This window comes from Pinus tabuliformis, chromosome 5_2 (assembly GCF_031772625.1).
Source record: "Pinus tabuliformis cultivar Carrire ecotype Pingquan chromosome 5_2, CPIR1, whole genome shotgun sequence".
NCBI lineage: Eukaryota > Viridiplantae > Streptophyta > Pinopsida > Pinales > Pinaceae > Pinus > Pinus tabuliformis.
In genome coordinates this window covers 866,877,176-866,899,163 of record NC_142306.1, presented here as the reverse complement: position 1 = coordinate 866,899,163, position 21,988 = coordinate 866,877,176, and positions in this window count along the sequence as shown.

The window sequence follows — 21,988 nt, the reverse complement described above, 5'->3', positions numbered from 1 at the left end:
GTTTAGCGTTATCCTCTAATAAAGACAGGTCTTAGATATACTGAAGAATCATCTCAATCATAGAAGTTGTCAACCTCCACCAGAAACTATCTTGATGTAGCAAAGACCAATGAATAGTATGTCAATTTTCAGAAAAGTCCTAAAATTACTCATCAGGTAAATCATACTCAATTTAATCCAAGGATGAATATCGGTAAAAGCTGCAACCAATAGGTAAACAATGACAAAAGATTCTATGATTTCAGAAACTTCTTTAATGGGCAATGTTTTTCATGTCATAAATTTGGGCACAAGGCTGCTCAATGTGTTGCTTACAAAACCATCATGACTAGAGAAGCACGAAATCAAAGGGATGTAACACGAATCAAGAGAAGTTCCTATAATAAATTTTCTCCTCTTGAAAATGAAACAAAATTCTTGATTTGTAACAACTTTGGTCATGAAGAATCTGAATGCAAGAGAGAATTTCGGCCAACACTTCAAAAGGAGAAAACACCATTAAATCCCAAGATATGGAGAAGGAATGAATCTCAATCAGAAATATGTGGTATAACTTTGTATGTAGAAGGATAAGAAAATCAGTGTACATCGGCAGTGGATGCTCCAAACACACGACACGTGATAAAGAGAAACTTCATTCATATAATGCTTTAGAAAAGGAAAAGAATGTCTCATTTGGAAATGACACTCCAGCTGCCATTAAAGATAAAGGTTCTGTTTTCTTGAAAGAAAATGTTAAAGATGGAAATGTCATGTATGTAGACGGTTTAAAGAACAACCTATTGAGTGTCAGTCAAATGTGTGATCAAAGAAATAAAGTGGTGTTTCGATCAAACGAATGTGTCGTTCGTGAGCTTGATACAAGAAAAACCGTGATCAAAGGTATAAGAATTCCAAACAACTTATACATACTCAAAGGAGGACAACAACAATGCTATCTAAGAAAATGGATGAAAACTAGTTGTGGCATAGAAGATTGGGACATCTAAGCTTTTCTCAAATAAGAAAAGCATGCAGGCTCAAGGCAGTTTGTGATCTTCCAGATATCATTATCCCAGAAAATACCATAAGAAAACCGTGTCAAATCGGTAAGCAAACCAGAGTTGACTTCATAGAAAAGGAAGGCTCAGCAATTAAGCCTCTTGAACTCATCCATACTGATTTATGTGGACCAACAAGGAAAAAGTCTCCTCGAGGAGAAGAATACTTTATTATTTTTATTGATGACTTTTACAGGATGTGTTGGATAGGTCTCCTAAAGCATAAAGATGAAACATTTGAAAATTTTAAAGCCTTCAAAGCTTTAGTAGAAAATGAATCTGATCGAGGGGAAGAATTCATATCAGATGAATTCTTTGACTTTTGTGAACAACATGGAATAAAAAGGGAATTTTCCACCGCAAGAACTCCTTAGAAAAATGGTGTGGTAAAAAGGATGAACAAAACAATTCAACAAATGGCTTGGTCTATGCTAGATGAAACTAGAACTCCTGCAACCTTCTTGGGTGAAGCTTCATTTGCAGTCGTGCCTATTCTCAACAAAGAGAATGTTCGGGTAAATAAAAATCAAAATCCATTTGAACTTTGGTATGGTAAGCCTCCTACTGTAAAACACTTTAGAGTTTTTGGAAGAAATTTTTTTATCAAAAGGACTGATGAAAAACTAGGTAAGTTTGAACCTAGAGCAGACGAAGGTATTATTCTTGGTTATTCATCCAGAAGAAAAGGATACAAATGTTATAATAAAAGACTTCAGAAAATTTTTGAAAGCATTGATGTTGTAGTTGATGAAGCATGTAGAAATCCGGAATAGATGAAATCAACAGAGGAACATGACAATGAGGAAGATGTTGAATTCTTTCCCGCATAAAATCAAAATGATATTGAAAAAGAAACCAATGAAGCACCAAAAGAAGATACAACAGATAGGGAAAGGAATCCATCCAAGTATTTTCAGAAGAATCATCCATAATCTCAAATTTTATGAGAAAAAGGGTCTGGAGTATAGACAAGAAGAACTCTTACAAGGACCTCAAGTTATCTAGCATTACTATCCTCCAAAGAACCTCAGAGTGTAAATGACACCTGCAAAGATGAATGTTGGGTCAAGGCCATGGATGAAGAATTAAACCAAATTGAAAAGAATGATACTTGGGAATTAGTTCCTAAACTTCATGATAAAAATGTTATAGGAACAAAATGTATATTTAAGAATAAGCTAAATGAAAATGGAGATGTTATTAGAAACAAGGAAATACTTGTTTGTAAAGGGTATGCTCAACAAGAAGGTATAGATTTTGAAGAAACCTTTGCACATGTTGCCAGACTTGAAGCTATAAGGATGTTTCTTGCCCTTTCTAGTTTTCAAAAATTCGAAGTATATCAAATGGATGTAAAATCGGCTTTCCTTAATGGAGATTTAGAATAAGAAGTGTATATTGAACAACCAAAAGGATTCATTCTTGGAAATGATGCAAAACTCATATGCAAACTCAAAAAGGCTCTCTATGGTCTGAAACAGGCTCCAAGGGCTTGGTATTACCACCTTGAAAAATATCTGCAACAACAAGGTTTCTCAAAAGGTTCTTCAGATAGAAATTTATACACAAATATTGAAAATGATAAACTCCAAGACCAAGCACATACCCATCAAGTACCATTTTCTACAAGAACAAGTGCTTGAACAAAAGGTTAAATTGGAGTATGTTCCCTCCAAAGAACAGGTTGCTGATATATTCACCAAACCGCTTCCCAGAGAAACATTTGAATATATCAGACAAAAGTTGGGAGTAGTTCTTTCATCTTCCTGCTGTTAAATCTAGTTTTTCAGAGGAAGGTTATTATACGCCGGAGTCATGAAGTATAGTTGTGTATACATGCAAGTTTATGTGGCTAAATAAGCCTATATGTTTTCCTGACAGAAAAAACAATGGTTCAGACTCTGATATGGGCAGTCTGTCTTATATTGATGATTCCTGTCTGATGATATCCTTTGTTCATTGATTCTTTATCTGTCTGACAAAGAGGCCTTGATGAATGACTTGTTGACTGTTAACACTCAGGTTGTCCCTAAGCTCCTTTAAGGGATACGGCCGAGGTAACCACAAACCAATCTTTGGACTGCAGGTTCTAGCCCACCTGCAATCAGAGAGGGCTCTTTCTTTATGATTTAGCTTTGTTGAGGATAATTTTAGGCTAGTTATGGAGTACGAGGGGGTTTTGTTTAAGTTTTGGTGGGAAGATTGATGTTTTCAAGTAGAGAGGCATGCATAGTGTGAAAGTTTCAAACCATTGGGCATGGAGTCATGGAGTAGGACTGCTGGTGCATTTTCTTGGTCACAAGAGGAATAGAGAGCAGGATTAGCTACACATGAAACAAAATTCAAGCTAAATAAATATGGAATGGAGGCTAAGGAATGAAAGGCAACTAAGAATCTCTCATTCAGCTTAACAGAGGGAAGGTGAGTGAACTATATATAGGAGCAGTCAAGAGTTCCTAAATAACAGTCATACATGAACGAAATAGAGAAAATATGAGCCATGAGGAATTCATATTTATACCTAAATCAGAAGAAAACATATAGAAGTCACAGAAACTGAGCATAGAGTGCAGCCAAGCAAATTCTAAGCTAATCTTTCTTTCTATAACTTAGATGGTGATATATGTATGATTTAAACATATATGAATTGAAAACAGAGGTAAGAAACACTTATTGGGCCATGTAGCAGCACAAGAATTCCATATTTCACTCTTCAGCCATTAATAACACAGTAGACAGTCCATCCTCCAAGCTTTTTAGCACTCTTTGATTAAAGAAATCATAAAAAATACAGTGCGAGTCTCTCATGAAGTAAATCAACCAACCAACCCTTTAAAACAGTCCATAGGGTGGTTTATAAAAAAAATATGTACAAACTGGCCCTTAATACCCTCTCAAGGGAGAAAAACATCCCAACATATTTATCAAAACAGATCTGAGGTAATAAGTGCTTCCAGTCCTAATATGTGCTGAAAAATAAATGCATGAAAGATCAATAAGAGCTGCGCTGGGACAGCTGGCACTCAAATCATGTGACTAAGGCTGTGTATGAGGCAGCAGCCTCACAAAATGATTATCCAAGGCTGCGTCTTGGGCCTGCAGCCTCAAAAATGGATGTAAAGTGTTCCTTGAGCCATGTGCTGGCCTCATGGCCATAACTGCGCATGGGCTCAATAGCGTCGCCCCAAATGAGAGGCCAGATACAATGTTCTGACATAACTGAGCTTTCAAAACCTTTATATGCGCCTTCAAGTGGTCCTGCTGCCTTAAGTGGCCAAAACTGTGAGTTGGAGAGCCTTTATGGCTCAAATGATGCTTTTTTGATTTTGCTGGGACCTTTTGATTTCATCTTCTTTGGAAGATCTCCACTGATACACTCTGCTGCTTCCCTGATACTCTTTGTCATTGAACTTGGCTTCTTTAATCTGCAGAATGCCTTGAAGTGTTACATCGCTCCTTTATGGCCATTGTTTGGCCCTAAATACCTGTTGCGAGGCCCTCTGTCGCTTAGGAGCTGCTTATCAGCGCCTGGCCAATCAAAAAATGCCTTTAAACTGATAAATTTGCAAACTGGCGGAATAAATGGATTCTGGAGGCACGCCGAGGAACAAACCCTGTATTTGGAAGTATTTCGGGACTGGAGCGATCTCTTATAACTGAGGAATGCCTTTCTTATTTTGCAGCTGTGGCGGGCGTGGGCACCACACGATTAAATATTTGAAAAGGCGTACTTCATAAAACAGGGGGAAAAGCCTTAAAAACTGAAAAATTGATGAATTTTGGTCATGTCGCAACACTATTCATTTCTTTAAATCGTGGTTGTTGGATCCAGCGCGGGCCGATCCAACGGCCAGCGCGCAATCGGCGATCGGCGACCCTCCAAACCACCATGCCTCCGACATGCGATATCCCCGCGGACCCGAAATTTTATAGGCCCACTTTATTTGAAATCGGGTCCGACTCATCGGCGAAACCCAAATCGGCGGATTTACAATTGAAATGGATCCGCGCACCCGAAATCTGTTAACACTGCATTGTATAGTTTTTCGGGTCACGAAAGGAGCGTACATTACTACTCCTTTTCGGACCTGACAGACATTATGCTCTGATTTATTGTTATTTCGGCTCTGAAATATTGGAGCAATCCCTCTTGCCGTACCAAAAGACCTTTCGGAACCCGAAAATCTATATGCCACGCTTTAATAATTTTTCGGCTCCGCTGGTCGGAGCCATATATATGGGAATGCTGCGAATGAATATGGGTCGTTGATCTGGGCGGGGGCAATGGACGGATGCGATCTAATCGCAATATCACTATCGGCGGGGACCGGGGGCATATATATGCACACATATGAGTTGCGATACGCCGATCGGCGAAATCGCAATCGACATTTATCAATCGGGCTCACATATATATATTGTTTTAACACATGACTCCCCCTCCCGACTGCGATATCGCATCGGAGGGGGTCCAAAAGGAACCCTTTTGCAATCGGAGCAAGGTTTTTGCACAGAATGGAGGCCTAATGAAATCGGAGGAGAATTTTTTAATATTTTGAAGGGATTCTAAGGCATCGGAAGGGGTCCAATAGCCCTAAAAAGAGGAATTTCATGGCTTTGAAGGATTCCAAAGGTACTTGAGAGGGGTTTTAGGCCTTTAAAGGGGTTTATGCCTTGAAAAGGTAGAAACAAGGCCAAAAGATGGATTTGTACATTTGGAGGGAGATTTTATGCAATGGAAGAAGTCCAAATGCATTAGAAGATGGTTTGAGGGGGGAAATGAGGGCTCTTGCTAAGTTTCAGGTAAACTTAGCAATTCCCAAGCACACTTATGGTTATTTTTCAACCAGGGGGAGGGGATAAGTATATATGGGAGTTATTAACATAGTTTTAGTAGGGGAAGGGGAGATAGATAGGGAGTTACATAGTAAAGTTAGTAGTTTACATGATAATGATAGGAAAAAGCGCTAAGTATGAGATCTTAGGCTATTAAGGGGGAAAATGACTCATAGAGGAAGTATGGACATTCCTTGAGTAAAGCAGATCTTTACCAAGGCAGCTGATATGAAAATGATGAGACTAAGACATATCAAGCAGATCTTGACCTCTTTAGGGGAAGTTAGTGAGTGATTTGGGAAAGAGGAAGAAGGGGAAGTTAGACATGCCTCGCTTGAGCTCCTTCAAATGGCAAACCGCCTCATGCTTGAGATGTGAATAGATATGACACTTGAAAATATGAAATGGATCACAAGCCATGATTCTGCAACCACAAAGCTACCTACCTGGCCTACTCACCTAGCATTTTCTCCTCTCTTTGGTTTGGGTGCACTTGAACTAGCATACCCAGTTTTTCATTCTTTTCTTCTTGTTGTCCTCCTATCTAAATCTACACTTATTGCATCCAGGGGCTCAGATTAAGCTGTTGAGCACCCTTGTTTCTCTACCTATCTACAAATCTACCAAGATTAAGCTGTTTGGACTTCCCTTAACTGAAAACTTATCAAAAATGGATTAACACATCAAAATGGAACACAGCAGTGGCATTTAGATTAGCACACTCTCATGGCCTATTCTTTGGCTTCTAAGGAAATATGGAACATTGCAGCATGCAAAGTATGACATATTTGGCATGTAAAAATGTTGATCATGAAAGATGAATACCTGTTGCAACAGGAGGCTAACAGTGGCTCCACTTGGGGATGGCTTTTCGTTGTGAAAAGCCAAGAACATCAGGTCAGACTACCTTGATCTTCTATTGTTGTTGTGGAACTAAAAACAATTCTTTGTTGGCTGCTAAAAGACTGGAATTTTGAGATCTGAACAACACTCTCCTCAACTGAATTTATGTGAACTATATAGCATCGCCTGCTTTCTTCTGCGTGCTTAATGTTATGTCCAATGTTGCCTGAGAATGTGCCTTTGAAATAGTTTCAAAACATGGATCAAAACTGAGGTATTTTCCTTTAACTCTGTCTTTGAAAAGGTCGCCGATATGAAACTAAAAACGCTCCTCTATTTTGATATTATTGACTGAAGTGGGAAGCTTGATTGTAGCACTTCTAACTTAATTTGATTTGATATAACAGCGTTGCTTTGTCTTGTTTTGAGTGCTCTAAATATCCAAAACCGCCCTGAGAGTTGATCTCCAATGTGATTCAAAACAAAGAACATAAAGAGCATTCCCTTTTGCTGGCTGTCAGATGTTTGAAGTTTAGAACTATGAACGCAGCCTCCTTTTAACTGAATCGCTGTAAAATACAGTGCTACCTTAGATTATATCTCAATTGGCCCTGAGCATCCTTCTGTCATTTGTTTGAAAACAGGGATCGAATATGGATAATTTCTCTTTGAAATCAATTTCACAAGAACAGAGAGTTGGGTGCTGGGTTCTATTGCTCCTTTCACTCAAAACTGTGTTGCGCACTTATGTTGAAACCAAAGCAAAGACAGAGCCTTTGAAATGGATGATTTGCATGGGCTGTGCCTTATAAACTTTGTTGTGTTGTTCTCCTGAGAATGATACTGTGACTGCTCGTTAAAATATAGGACTACCTTGCTTTGTCTCCAGCAATCGGATTGCTTATATAAACATAAAAATGAAAGCACTGACATATATAAAAACACTAATATACAAATATATACACACGGCATTGTATCCCTTAAAAGGGATCTTGATAATGTTTCAACATTCGGCCATTTACTGGGCCGTCTTCCACTGTGTTGTCATCTATAGATCTGAGGAAACACGTGTTATTTCCCTGCGCAGTGCTGATAACAAATGGGCCTTTCCATAGAAAATCAAATTTTTCATGCTTTCCCTTGTCTTCTCTTTGTGAGTCCCACCTTAGAACTTTGTCGCCAATGTAGAAATCCTCAGCCTTGGTCCGTTTGTCAAATGCTTTCTTCAGCCTCTCTTGCACAATTTGAGCTCTGTCATACACTTGCTCTCTGGTTTGCCGAAGATGAATGGTCTGATTTATTCTTCGTTGAATATCATTTGGTTCTGCCTGAATTTCCTGTAGCAGCTTAATAATAGGAATGCCCAAGGATGAAGGGAATCTGGCCTCCATACCATAGACTAGCTCATAAGGGCTCATCCCAATGGATCTCTTTGTTGAAAGTATGTCTGTCCAAAGGGCATTTGTGAGCTTTTTGTGCCAGTTCTTCTTGTTCTCCTCTAAGATCTTCTTGATAATATTAATGAGACTTTTATTGGAGGATTCGGCCAAGCCATTGCCTTGAGGGTAATAGGTTGTAGAGTGGCCTAAGGTGATGTGAAATTTGTAGCAAAAACTGATCATTTTCTTGGATTTGAAGGCAGCAGCGTTGTCTGTAAAGATCTTCTCAGGACAACCAAATCTGGATAGGATATTGGTCTCAAGGAATTGGATAATGGTGGAGTCATTGGCTTGCCTACATGGGATGGCTTCAATCCACTTGGTGAAATAGTAGGTGGCTGTTAGAATCCACTTGTGCTGGCCTGAGGAAGAGGGATGGATTTCTCCAATGAAGTCAAGACCCCATTGTTGAAAAGGCTTCTCGGTTGAGATGGGCTTAAGAGGCAAAGGTAACAACTTTCTTTTGCCCTCAAAGATTTGGCATTTGTGACATGAAATAGCAAACTTCTTTACATCTGCAAACAAAGAGGGCCAATAGAAACCAGCCCTTAAAATTTTATTAGCAGTGGACTTCAAATATAGATGTCCTCCACAGTCCCCTGCATGGAACTCTTTCATGAAATTGTTAGTTTCATTCATGGTTAAACAATTAAGCAATATGCCTTCATTATTTTTCCAAAATAATGCACCATCTAAGACACAAAACTTTAAAGCCTTCATTTTTAAAAATCTTTTCTTGGTTCTAGACAATCCTGGGGGAGCAATCAGGTTTAACAATACAAAGCATATATCAGCATACCATGGGGATTGCAAAAAGGTTTCACTGATCTGTGGAGTCGCCAGTGCATGTTCATTGTCCAGTTGATTAATGTCTAAGGCTTGAAAATTTGTTTCGGACGGCAATTTGGCTAAACCTTGTCCCTTTATCAGCTTGGTTGTTTTATTTTCAATGTCATACTCAAGAATGTTAGCAATCCACTTGCCTCTTTTTCCTTCTAACCCCTCTTGGGTTAATATGTCTTTTACAACAGCATTTGGCACATAAGCAATCACATGTGAATATAAAATGTAAAATCAGAAATCTTTGATTGCTTTAACAAGGGCATAGTCCTGCTTCTCCACGATTTGATACTTTAAGCGTGCATCTCTTAAGGCTCGGCTGAAAAAGGCAATTGGCTTTTCAGCTCCTTGATCATCCTTTTGCAAAAGGACAGCAACTATGGTGTGTCAGATGCAAATGAAAATATGATGAAGTCCCTATCAAATTGAGGACTTGTGAGGACTGGGGCTTGGGTTAAGGCTGATTTAATGCCCTCAAATGCTTGCTTGGCTTCAAGAGACCATTTCACCTTGGCATCATTTTTTAACATGTTGCTTAACAGTCTTATCAGCTTGGCTACATTTGGGATAAATCTCCTTAGGAAATTGATCTTTCCAAGGAATGCTTGCAACTATTTTATGTTTCTTGGATATGGGATTTGAAGGATGGCTTGAATTCTTTCCGGATCGATTCTAATCCCATATTTTGAAATGATATGGCCTAGTAATTTGCCTTCTTCAAGGCCAAATAAATACTTCTTGGGGTTCAAGGAAATGCCATATTTCCTACATGTCATGAATATTTTCCTTAGGTGTTTGAGGTGCTCTTGATCAGATTTGGAGAAAGGGATTAAGTCATCAAGACAGACTACCAATAAATCATGGATTTCCTTGGCAAAGGCAATGTCCATTGCCCTTTGAAAGGTTGCACATGCATTCTTTAGGCCGAAAGGCATTTTGACATATTTAAATGTTCCCCACGGTGTTGTAAAGGTTGTCTTGTCTTGGTCATCCGGGTGAAGAAGTATTTGATTGAAACCTGAAAAGCCATATAGCAAAGAGATTCTAGATGACCCCACTACTCTTTGTAGGATGTGGTCCATCTTTGGCAATGGGTAGTGGTCTTTAAGGGAGACTTGGTTTAAATTTCTCAAATCTACACAAAGTCTAATCTCACCTGTTTTCTTTCTTGTGGGAACAATATTGGATAACCATTCAGAAAATATGATGGGTGCTATGATACCTACTTCAAACATTCTCTTTACTTCCTTCTCAATCAAGGGAAGAAGCATAGGATTGATTCTTCTATGTTTTTGTTTGAAGGGCTTTTGATTTGGCTTTAATGGAATGGTGTGTTGGATCACTGAGGTGTCATAGGACTTCAAGTCCTCATAACTCCAAGCAAATACATCTTGGAATTATTTGAACAAATCAACATATTTGGGCTTTTGATCGGGTGGCAAAGATTGAGATAGTTTGATCATTTTGGGCTTCTCTGCTGTTCCAATGTTGTGTTCTTCTATAGCAGCGTTTAAGGGCTGAATTTTTAGCTTTTTGGGACATCATTTGCATCAAACATATCTTCTAATAGAGTGAGGCCAGCAGGGAGAAAGTTATCCTTTAGATCAATGATCTCAGCCTCTGTTTTGGCTATTTCCTCCAAATGCATTTGTCTCAACTCATCTATGTTTTCTTTGTCAAACACAGTTGGATTTAGCATTTTTTTGGCTATTACAGCTGTTTCAGCCTGCTGATTTTCGATTGTTTGCTGTAAGGAATCATCCATGGCATCCATGTCGATGTTTAGGCCTACAAATTCATGTTGTAAGGTAAGGAAATTAATAATTTGTGCATCGTTTTCAAACACTTGCCAGTCTTTAATGTTATTTGGGACAGCAGGCCTGTGTTTTATTTCAGCACTGAAATGGTGATTTGGCCCAAAAGGAAGCTTGCATGTGCTAGCAAAGGTGGCTAGGCTATGAGCATGTATGTTATGGCTTCTAGAAATCTTAGCAAGCTTGGATTCGGTGAAGGAATTGAGTATTTTTGTGGCAGCGGACCTATAGGCTCTTAGCCTATTGTCATTGGTAACAAAGTTGCCTTTCATTTGTTGTATGATTAAATCAGAGTCACCTAGAATGGACACTTTTGCAGCTCCTAGAGCTTTGAGCAGTTTAAGGCCTAAAAGGAGAGCCTCATACTTTGCCATGTTTTTGGTGCATTTGAAGTTTAGTCTGTAAGCATGACCCTCTGCATGGTTGTTATGTGTATTGCGAATCCATACCCCTGCCCCTACCCCTAACTTGTTAACAGAGCCATCAAACTCTAAATACCATGTAATTTCTTGCTTGTGGTTAGTATTAAGAGTTTCAGCCATTTTAGGATTGGGCAAATTTGAAATTTCTGTTTGGGGAGGTTCTTCTAGTATGCTGGTTGCATTGGTTGCCTTGACAATTTCTTGGGTATTTGCAACCGATTCTTGATTGATGCATGCTTGTTGTTCTAAAGCCAAAGGCTTCACATCAGTTAAAGGGCAGCTATCATCATTAAACAATATAAATGAATCCATATCAGTATGGATTTAATAGATTGGGAAGTTTTGTGGCTTATCCTTACTACTTACCATATATTTCATGAGTGTTTCTCTATATAGTCTCTTTGGTTGTCCAAAGACAGATATAGTGGCATAAGAGAGGTCTAATTGGAGAGATCCTTGGAGTTTTTCTCCCCAAGATCTTGATAATAGCATGCCATACTTTGGTGGAATGTCAGCAACCACCACATCCATGAGGATTGTCTTGTTTGGGTATTGGACTAAGGAGACACATAAGTCTTTGATAAAGCCTAAACACTTGACTTGACTTGACTCAAAGGGGAATAGATCTTTGTATGGCCTAGTGACATCAAGGTTTAGCCTTTCCATCATAGCTTTGGGCATAAGATTGTGTGAGGCGCCTGAGTCAAACATAGCATTGTGCAAGACTTTGTCATGGATATGCAAACTGATATAAAAGGGTAAAACTACTCCATTGACTGTTTTTCCATTGACCTCTGGGTCAAAAAACAGTTCACGGGTATCATCTAAAACATTTACATCATCCTTGACCTCTGGCATTTGAAGTGATCTTTGAATTTGTTGCTTATACACATCATGTTTGGCAAGTTCAGAGAGAGGGATAGATATCTTCAATTTACCTATTTCTTCCTCTAAATCAAATGATTTTTCTGATTGGGTTTTAGTATTGTGAGAGGTAGGCTTCCCTTTTTCCATTGGAGTATCAGCGATTTGCTCTTGTTTATCAACGTTATGGGAAGTGATTGCTTGCGGTTTTTTAGTTTTAGGAGGGCTTTTTGGAACGTTGTTCAAGTTCTCTTTTGAGGAAGCAGGTGGCACAGGCTGATCAATAGGAGGTTGCATGTCTGTTATGTCCTCTACAGTCACTTGATGCGGGTTTGGAACACTTATATCAGCTGGTTCTGTTATAATAGCCTTGCCTTTAATCTTGTTGGGTTGTTTGCCCTCCTTTGGTTTGCTAGGTTCAGGAATATCAATGGTCCTTGTTCTCAGCTTATATTGTTTGTGGACCTCATACACAGCAGAATCATAGCCTTGTCTAAAGTCAAAAGACTCTCCGGTTTGGGTTTGGAAATGATTGGTATCATCCTGTTTTGGTCTTCTTTAGATAAGAAAACATGTTGCTCGTTCTTCAAACCCATTAGGTTTATGTGAGTGTCTTCTATGGGCTCACTAGAAGTGGATGCCTCTGTGTATTTTTCTTGGAAATGAGGTCTTATATCACGGTCTGGGCTAGACCTACCAGCATTTGGATTTTGATTTCTCCTGAAATTTGGGTTCCTGACGGTGTTGGCTTGCTGCCAGTCCCATGTAGATTTCCTTTCAACGCTCTCCACTCTGTCTCCCAGCCTGTGCATGCCACTAATAATAGCATCCAACTTCTGGTCTAAGGCTGAGGGTTCTTCCTTGAAGGTGGTTCTTCTCTCAGTTCTGGCTCTGTTTCTTTTGACAATTAGGTTTGCCTCCACACTAACAACAACATTTTGCATGTCTGCAAGGCTTTGAAGGGCTCTTTCCCTTAACTGATAAGCCATATCAGTATCAAAACCATCAGGGAATTTATACAAGGCAAGATCAGGTGGATGTCTTAAGTTCTGTGGTATTGCATTATAAACATTATTAAATCTTGCACAATAGTCTAAGACGGTCTCCTGAGGGCCTCTTTTGATGGTGTCATATTCAGATAATATGTGCAAGGGGTCTTTCTTTTTCTCCCATCTATTGATAAATGACTGGTATAAGGCTTCTGGGTCTGCTATGGAATTGGCTGGGAGTGCTCTAAACCAAGTCCTGACATCACCTGTCAAACTTTGGATAAAAATCTTCATTCTCACACCATCATCGTCAATCTCATAGCTTTCAAAGTAATCCTGCATTTCTTTGTATGCTGAAGGGCTGTGCAGGCACTTGTGCCATCAAAATAGGTTATCTTAGTCCTGTAATCCTGAGGCATAGCCCCGGGATTTGCAGGCAGCTGTAAAGGGGCATATCTGTTAGCCATATTCACAGGGATAAGTGGAACAACAGGGATAAACGGAGCAACTGGAACAATTGGGATAATAGGAGTAGTAGTGGTAATATGTGCAGTGAACGGAGGTGTGGAAGAGGTGCTTGGAGAGGTGGATGAAGAACAAGGGGAACTAGGGGTTGAACGAAATAAAACTTTGACAGGGGTTGGAACACAGCTTGGTTGAATTATTTTGGGACTTGAATCAGCAAAATCCTCTTTTCGCTCTAGTTTCCTGAGGTTCCTTTGGATTATATTGGGATTTTCAAAAGCAGCTGGGGGATTTGGGTCTGGATTTGACCTTGTATAATGTGAATTCTTTTTGGGAGCCAGCTTCTAGCTTGTTTTTTTTTTTTTTTTGGGATTTTTCTAAGAATATATGGGTTAGAAAGAAACTTTTGAAGGTCTGGTTCTTTCTCAGTGGAGCTTTTCAACTTGATTTGTGAAATTATCTAAGGATTTTCCCCAGTGGAGTCTCCATTATGTTAACACTCAGGTTGTCCCTAAGCTCCTTTAAGGGATACGACCGAGGTAACCACAAACCAATTTTTGGACTGCAAGTTCTAGCCCACCTACAATCAGAGAGGGCTCTGTCTTTATGATTTAGCTTTGTTGAGGATAATTTTAGGCTAGTTATGGAGTACGAGGGGGTTTTGTTTAAGTTTTGGTGGGAAGATTGATGTTTTCAAGTAGATAGGCATGCATAGTGTGAAAGTTTCAAACCATTGGGCATGGAGTCATGGAGTAGGACTGCTGGTGCGTTTTCTTGGTCACAAGAGGAATAAAGAGCAGGATTAGCTACACATGAAACAACATTCAAGCTAAATAAAGATGGAATGGAGGCTAAGGAATGAAAGGCAACTAAGAATCTTTCATTCAGCTTAATAGAGGGAAGGTGAGTGATCTATATCTAGGAGCAGTCAAGAGCTCCTAAATAACAGTCATACATGAATGAAATAGAGAAAATATGAGCCATGAGGAATTCATATTTATGCCTAAATTAGAAGAAAACATATAGAAGTCACAGAAACTGAGCATAGAGTGCAGCCAAGCAAATTCTAAGCTAATCTTTCTTTCTGTAACTTAGATGGTGATAAATGTATGATTTAAACATATATGAATTGAAAAAAGAGGTAAGAAACACTTATTGGGCCATGTAGCAGCACAAAAATTCCATATTTCACTCTTCAGCCATTAATAACACAGCAGACAGTCCATCCTCCAAGCTTTTCAGTAGTCTTTGATTAAAGAAATCATAAAAAATACAGTGCGAGTCTCTCATGAAGTAAATCAACCAACCAACCCTTTAAAACAGTCCATAGGGTGGTTTATATAAAAAATATGTACACACTGACACTTGAGACCCTCTCAAGGGAGAAAAGAATCCCAACATATTTATCAAAACAGATCTAAAACAGATCTAAGGTAATAAGTGCTTCTGGTCCTAATATGTGCTGAAAAATAAATGCATGAAAGATCAATAAGAGTTGTGCTAGGGAAGTTGGCACTCAAAGCATGTGACTAAGGCTGTGTATGAGGTAGCAGCCTCACAAAATGATTATCAGAGGCTGCGTATTGGGCCCATAGCCTCAAAAACGGATGTAAAGTGTTCCTTGAGCCATGTTCTGGCCTCATGGCCATAACTGCGCATGGGCTCAATAGCGCCGCCCCAAATGAGAGGCCAGATACAATGTTCTGACAATAACTGAGCTTTCAAAACCTTTATCTGCGCCTTCAAGTGGTCCTGCTGCCTTAAGTGGCCAAAACTGTGAGTTGGCGAGCCTTTATGGCTCAAATGATGCTTTGCTGATTTTGCTGGGGCCTTTTGATTTCATCTGCTTTGGAAGATCTCCACTGGTACACTGTGTCGCTTCCCTGATACTCTTTGTCATTGAACTTGGCTTCTTTAATCTGCAGAACGCCTTGAAGTGTTACATCGCTCCTTTATGGCTATTGTTTGGCCCTAAATACCTGCTGTGAGGCCCTCTGTCGCTTAGGAGCTGCTTATCGGCACTTGGCCGATCAAAAAATGCCTTTAAACTGATAAATTTGCAAACTGGCAGAATAAATGGGTTCTGGAGGCACGTCGAGGAACAAACCCTGTATTTGGAAGTATTTCGGGCCTGGAGAGATCTCTTATGACTGAGGAATGCCTTGCTTCTTTTGCAGCTATGGTGGGCAGGAGCACCGCATGATTAAATCTTTGAAAAGGCATATTTCATAAAACAGGCGGAAAAGCCTTAAAAACTAAAAAATTGATGAATTTTGGTCCTGCCACAACACTATTCATTTCTTTAAATTGTGGCCATTGGATCCGGCGCGGGCCGATCCAACGGCCAGCGCGCAATCAACGATCGGCAATCCTCCAAACCACCATGCCTCCGACATGTGATATCTCCACAGACCCGAAATGTTATAGGCCCACTTTATTTGAAATCGGGTCCGGCTCATCGGCGGAACCCAAATCGGCGGATTTACAATTGAAACAGATCCTTGGACCTGAAATCTGTTAACACTGCATTGTATAGTTTTTCGGGTCACGAAAGGAGGGTACATTACTACTCCTTTTCGGACCCAACATACATTATGCTCTGATTTATTGTTATTTCGGATCCGGAATATCGGAGCAGTCCCTCTTGCCGTGCCAAAAGACCTTTTGGAACCCAAAAATCTATATGTCGCGCTTTAATAATTTTTCGGCTCCGCTGGTCGGAGCCATATATATGGGAATGATGCGAATGAATATGGGTCGTTGATCTGGGCGGGGGCAATGGACGGATGCGATCTAATCGCAATATCGTTATCGGCGGGGACCAGGGGCATATATATGCGCACATATGAGTTGCGATACGCCGATCGGCAAAATCGCAATCTGCATTTATCAATCGGGCTAACATATATATATATATATATATATATATATATTGATATTGTTTTAACACATGACTCCCCCTCCCGACTGCGATATCGCATCGGAGGGGGTCCAAAAGGAACCCTTTTGCAATCGGAGCAAGGTTTTTGCATAGAATGGAGGCCTAATGAAATCGGAGCAGCATTTTTTAATATTTTGAAGGGATTCTAAGGCATCGGAAGGGGTCCGATAGCCCTAAAAAGAGGAATTTCATGCCTTGGAAGGATTCCAAAGGTACTTGAGAGCGGTTTTAGGCCTTTAAAGGGGTTTATGCCTTGGAAAACGTAGAAACAAGGCCAAAAGATGGATTTGTACATTTGGAGGGAGATTTTATGCAATGGAAGAAGTCCAAATGCATTAAAAGATGGTTTGAGGGGGGAAATGAGGGCTCTTACTAAGTTTCAAGTAAACTTAGCAATTCCCAAGCACACTTATGGTTATTTTTCAACCAGGGGGAGGGGATAAGTATATATGGGAGTTATTAACATAGTTTTATTAGGGGGAGGGGAGATAGATAGGGAGTTACATAGTAAAGTTAGTAGTTAACATGATAATGATAGGAAAAAGCACTAAGTATGAGATCTTAGGCTATTAAGGGGGAAAATGACTCATAGAGGAAGTATGGACATTCCTTGAGTAAAGCAGATCTTTACCAAGGAAACTGATATGAAAATGATGAGACTAAGAGATATCAAGCAGATCTTGACCTCTTTAGGGGAAGTTAGTGAGTGATTTGGGGAAGAGGAAGAAGGAGAAGTTAGACATGCCTCGCTTGAGCTCCTTCAAATGGAAAACTGCCCCATGCTTGAGATGTGAATAGATAGGACACTTGAAAATATGAAATGGATCACAAGCCATGATTCTGCAACCACAAAGCTACCTACCTGGCCTACTCACCTAGCATTTTCTCTTCTCTTTGGTTTGGGTGCACTTGAACTAGCATACCCAGCTTTTCATTCTTTTCTTCTTGCTGTCCTCCTATATAAATCTACACTTATTGCATCCAGGGGCTCAGATTAAGCTGTTGAGCACCCTTGTTTCTCTACCTATCTACAAATCTACCAAGATTAAGCTGTTTGGAGAGATATTCATTCTCTATATTCTACAACAAGAAATTGAAACCTAGGGAAGCCAAGATTAAGCTATTTGGACTTCCCTTAATAGAAAACTTATCAAAAATGGATTAACACATCAAAATGGAACACAGCAGTGGAATTTAGATTAGCACACTCTCATGGCCTATTCTTTGGCCTCTAAGGAAATATGGAACATTGCAGCATGCAAAGTATGACATATTTGGCATGTAAAAATGTTGATCATGAAATATGAATACCTGTTGCAACAGGAGGCTAACAGTGGCTCCACTTGGGGATGGCTTTTCCTTGTGAAAAGCCAAGAACATCAGGTCAGACTGCCTTGATCTTCTATTGTTGCTGTGGAACTGAAAACAATTCTTTGTTGGATGCTAAAAGACTGGAATTTTGAGATCTGAACAACACTCTCCTCAACTGAATTTCTGTGAACTATATAGCATCGCCTGCTTTCTTCTGTGTGCTTAATGTTATGTACAATGTTGCCTGAGAATGTGCCTTTGAAATAGTTTCAAAACATGGATCAAAACTAAGGTATTTTCCTTTAACTCTGTCTTTGAAAAGGTCGCTGATATGAAACTAAAAACGCTCCTCTGTTTTGATACTATTGACTGAAGTGGGAAGCTTGATTGTAGCACTTCTAACTGAATTTGATTTGATATAACAGCGCTGCTTTGTCTTGTTCTAAGTGCTCTAAATATCCAAAACCGCCCTGAGAGCTGATCTCCAATGTGATTCAAAACAAAGAACATAAAGAGCATTCCCTTTTGCTGGCTGTCAGATGTTTGAAGTTTAGAACTATGAACGCAGCCTCCTTTTAACTGAATCGCTGTAGAATACAGCACTGCCTTAGATTATATCTCAATTGGCCCTGAGCATCCTTCTGTCATTTATTTGAAAACATGGATCGAATATGGATAATTTCTCTTTGAAATCAATTTCACAAGAATAGAGAGTTGGGTGCTGGGTTCTATTGCTCCTTTCACTCAAAACTGTGTTTCGCACTTATGTTGAAACCAAAGCAAATACAAAGCCTTTGAAATGGATGATTTGCATGGGCTGTGCCTTATAAACTTTATTGCGCTGTTCTCCTGAGAATGATACTGTGACTACTCGTTAAAATAGAGGACTGCCTTGCTCTGTCTCCAGCAATCAGATTGCTTATATAAACATAAAAAGGAAAGCACTAACATATATACAAACACTAATATACAAATATATACACAGGGGCATTGTATCCCTTAAAAGGGATCTCGATAATGTTTCAACATTCGGCCATTTACAGGGCCATCTTCCACTGTGCTGTCATCTATAGATTTGAGGAAACACGTGTTACTTCCTTGCACAGCGCTGATAACAAATGGGCCTTTCCCTAGAAAATAAAAATTTTCATGCTTTCCCTTGTCTTCTCTTCGTGAGTCCCACCTTAGAACTTTGTCGCCAATGTAGAAATCGTCAGCCTTAGTCCTTTTGTCAAATGCTTTCTTCAGCCTCTCTTGCACAATTTGAGCTCTGTCATACACTTGCTCTCTATTTTACTAAAGATGAATGGTCTGATTTATTCTTCGTTGACTATCATTTGGTTCTGCCTGAATTTCATGTAGCAGCTTAGTAATAGGAATGCCCAAGGATGAAGGGAATCTGGCCTCCATACCATAGACTAGCTCATAAGGGCTCATCCTAATGGATCTCTTCATTGAAAGTTTGTCTGTCCAAAGGGCATTTGTGAGCTTTTTGTGCCAGTTCTTCTTGTTCTCCTCTAAGATCTTCTTGATAATATTAATGAGACTTTTATTGGAGGATTCGGCCAAGCCATTGCCTTCAGGGTAATAGGCTGTAGAGTGGCCTAAGGTGATGTGAAATTTGTAGCAAAAACTGATCATTTTCTTGTATTTGAAGGCAGCAGCGTTGTCTGTAATGATCTTCTCAGGACAGCCAAATCTGGATAGGATATTGGTCTCAAGGAATTGGATAATGGTGGAGTCATTGGCTTGCCTACATGGGATGGCTTCAATCCACTTGGTGAAATAGGCGGTGGCTGTTAGAATCCACTTGTGCTGGACTGAGGAAGAGGGATGGATTTCTCCATTGAAGTCAAGACCCCATTATTGAAAATGCTTCTCGGTTGAGATGGGCTTAAGAGGAAAAGGTAACAGCTTTCTTTTGCCCTCAAAGGTTTGGCATTTGTGACATGAGATAGCAAACTTCTTTACATCTGCAAACAAAGAGGGCCAATAGAAACCAACCCTTAAAATTTTATCAGCAGTGGACTTCCAATATAAATGTCCTCCACAGTACCCTGCATGGAACTCTTTCATGACATTGTTAGTTTCATTCATGGTTAAACAATTAAGCAATATGCCTTCATGATTTTTCCAAAATAATGCACCATCTAAGACACAAAACTTTAAAGCCTTCATTTTTAAAAATATTTTCTTGGTTCTAGACAATCCTGGGGGAGCAAACAGGTTTAACAATACAAAGCATATATCAGCATACCATGGGGATTGCAAAAAGGTTTCACTGAATTGTGGAGTTGCCAAATCCTATTCATTGTCTAGTTGATTAATGTCTAAGGCTTGAAAATTTGTTTCAGACATCAGTTTGGCTAAACCTTGTCCCTTTATCAACTTGGTTGGTTTTATTTCAATGTCATACTCAAGAATGTTAGCAATCCACTTGCCTCTTTTGCCTTCTAACCCCTCTTGGGTTAATATGTCTTTTACAACAGCATTTGGCACATAAGCAATCACATGTGAATATAAAATGTAAACTCGGAAACCTTTGATTGCTTTAACAAGGGCATAGGCCTGCTTCTCCATGATTTGATACTTTAAGGGTGCATCTCTTAAGGCTCGGCTGAAAAAGGCAATTGGCTTTTCAGCTCCTTGATCATCCTTTTGCAAAAGGATAGCAGCTATGGTGTGTCAGATGCAAATGAAAATATGATGAAGTCCCTATCAAATTGAGGACTTGTGAGGACTGGGGCTTGGGTTAAGGCTGATTTAATGCCCTCAAATGCTTGCTTGGATTCAAGAGACCATTTTACCTTGGCATCCTTTTCTAACATGTTGCTTAACAGCCTTATCAGCTCGGCTAGATTTGGGATAAATCTCCTTAGGAAATTGATTTTTCCAAGGAATGCTTGCAACTCTTTTATGTTTCTTGGATATGGGATTTGAAGGATGGCTTGAATTCTTTCCGGATCGATTCTAATCCCATCTTTTGAAATGATATGGCCTAGTAATTTGCCTTCTTCAAGGCCAAATAAAGACTTCTTGGGGTTCAAGGAAATGCCATATTTCCTACATGTCATGAATATTTGCCTTAGTTGTTTGAGGTGCTCTTGATCAGATTTGGAGAAAGGGGTTAAGTCATCAAGATGGACTACCAAGAAATCATGGATTTCCTTGGCAAAGGCAATGTCCATTGCCCTTTGAAAGGTTGCACCTGCATTCTTTAGGCCGAAAGGCATTTTGACATATTTAAATGTTCCCCACGGTGTTGTAAAGGCTGTCTTGTCTTGGTCATCCGGGTGAAGAAGTATTTGATCGAAACCTGAAATGCCATCTAGCAAAGAGATTCTATATGACCCCACTACTCTTTGTAGGATGTGGTCCATGTTTGGCAATGGGTAGTGGTCTTTAAGGGAGACTTGGTTTAAATTTCTCAAATCTACACAAAGTCTAATCTCACCTGTTTTCTTTCTTGTGGGAACAAGATTGGATACCCATTCAGAAAATATGATGGGTGCTATGATACCTGCTTCAAACATTCTCTTTACTTCCTTCTCAATTAAGGGAAGAATCATAGGATTGATTCTTCTAAGTTTTTGTTTGAATGGCTTTTGATTTGGCTTTAAGGGAATGGTGTGTTGGATCACTGAGGTGTCATAGGACTTCAAGTCCTCATAACTCCAAGAAAATACATATTGGAATTATTTGAACAAATCAACATATTTGGGCTTTTGATAGGGTGGCAAAGATTGAGATAGTTTGATCATTTTGGGCTTCTCTACTGTCACAATGTTGTGTTCTTCTATAGCAGCGTTTAAGGGATGCATTTTTGGATTTTTGAGAACATCATTTGCATCAAATATATCTTCTAATGGAGTGAGGCCAGCAGGGAGAAAGTTATCCTTTAGATCAATGATCTCGGCCTCTGTTTTGGCTATTTCCTCCAAATGCATTTGTCTCAATTCATCTATGTTTACTTTGTCAAACACAGTTGGGTTTAGCATTTGTTTGGCTGTTACAGTTGTTTCAGCCTGCTGATTTTCGTTTGTTTGCTGTAAGGAATCATCCATGTCGATTTTTAGACCTACAAATTCATGTTGTAAGGTAAGGAAATTAATAATTTGTGCATCATTTTCAAACACTTTCCAGTCTTTAATGTTATTTGGGACAGCGGGCCTGTGTTTTATTTC